Source organism: Lemur catta, chromosome 4 (genome assembly GCF_020740605.2).
Source record: "Lemur catta isolate mLemCat1 chromosome 4, mLemCat1.pri, whole genome shotgun sequence".
NCBI lineage: Eukaryota > Metazoa > Chordata > Mammalia > Primates > Lemuridae > Lemur > Lemur catta.
Genome location: NC_059131.1, coordinates 3889820 through 3891227, shown reverse-complemented (window position 1 = coordinate 3891227; position 1408 = coordinate 3889820).

Sequence of the window (1408 nt, the reverse complement as noted above, 5' to 3'; positions counted from 1 at the left end):
AAAGAAAAACCAAACCTTTCAAAATCACCAAGTCTTGAGAACAGATCATTAAGCAGAATTTCTGGACGGTGCTTAATGAAATCGGGCAATGTGGAAATGCCACCTAGTGAGCAGAAGTGGAATTGCAGCTGAATTAAAATTACTAAATACTCGTTCTTTGGGCAAAAAAAAAAAAATTTTCCATGAATTTGCTTTTTTGAAACAATAATAGGAAATTCTTATTTTCCAGGCAATGAGATACTGTTTAGGTTACGTAAAGAAGCTTCATGCAACATTTCCGCAAGGAGAGGATTTTGTTCCTTCCCCCGGGGTAAGTGATATTGTCTCTCGTGCTCTTTCTTTGAGCTAGAAAAGGCAGGCCTTGGTTTTGCTCATATTGACCTAGATTGCACCTGATTTCAATTGATACAGAGTTAATTGAGAAATCCTATATTGTGCCGTGGCTTCATTTCCATGAAATCCAGGCACACTCTACTCTGCACCACAGTCTTTCCTGCACGGGGTGTCTGGCACGTTTGCGGGGGAGCTCGTGCCAGCCCTCACTGAGAGATATGGGCTGACCACCCACTCAACTAAACTCACTGTTTTGCTTGACAGCCTCATGGGGCCTAGATACCATGTTGACAAAGCACTATAAGCAGTGGCCCCACGTGTATCTTGGTTTTGCTAAGAATCACCAAAGAGAAAGAGGCACGACATCCACCCAAGAGTCGCTGTGTGCTGGGGCAGTGCCACACTGGCTTTACTCGTATTATCTCCTTCTAGGCACTCACGGAAACTGGCAAGATACTGATTATTGTTCTTGGAAACATCTCTTGACTATTCCTATACTCCTGGGTAAAAAGTCCAACATTGCAACAGTATAAAGTCGGGAAAGGAAAAAGCGTGACAACAAGCAGGAATAATTGGGAGAGATATTTTGTAATGCTCCCAGCTGTAAAAACTGGTATCTTGATACTGAGCAGAAAATATTGACTCAGTCAGATGAACAAAACTAGATAAAAATAGCTTCAAAACTGAAATATAAGAGTCACAGTAAGCATTGCTCAGAAAATCAAATCCAAATTAAATATTGCCCCCAAAGATATCACTGGAGCTTATTTCTCACAAGCACATCTTTGAACTTGATTTTAGGTCCTGTATGTAGGTGACTTATCTAAGCTTTTTAGCTAAAATCAAACTCAAAGACAGAAGTCCTTTCTCAATAACAATAATACAATAAACCAAGTGAGTAAACATCACCATTTTGCATTCTCTATGGATTTAAGTTACCCAAGTTATTTATCTGTTCGGTGACCACAGATAATTAGATGTCATGTGCAGCAGAAATCGATTTTCAGCCGTTGAGAAATACCAACACGACAGCATTGCCAAAAATGGCAGCCACACTAACGAGTTTTCTTTTTCC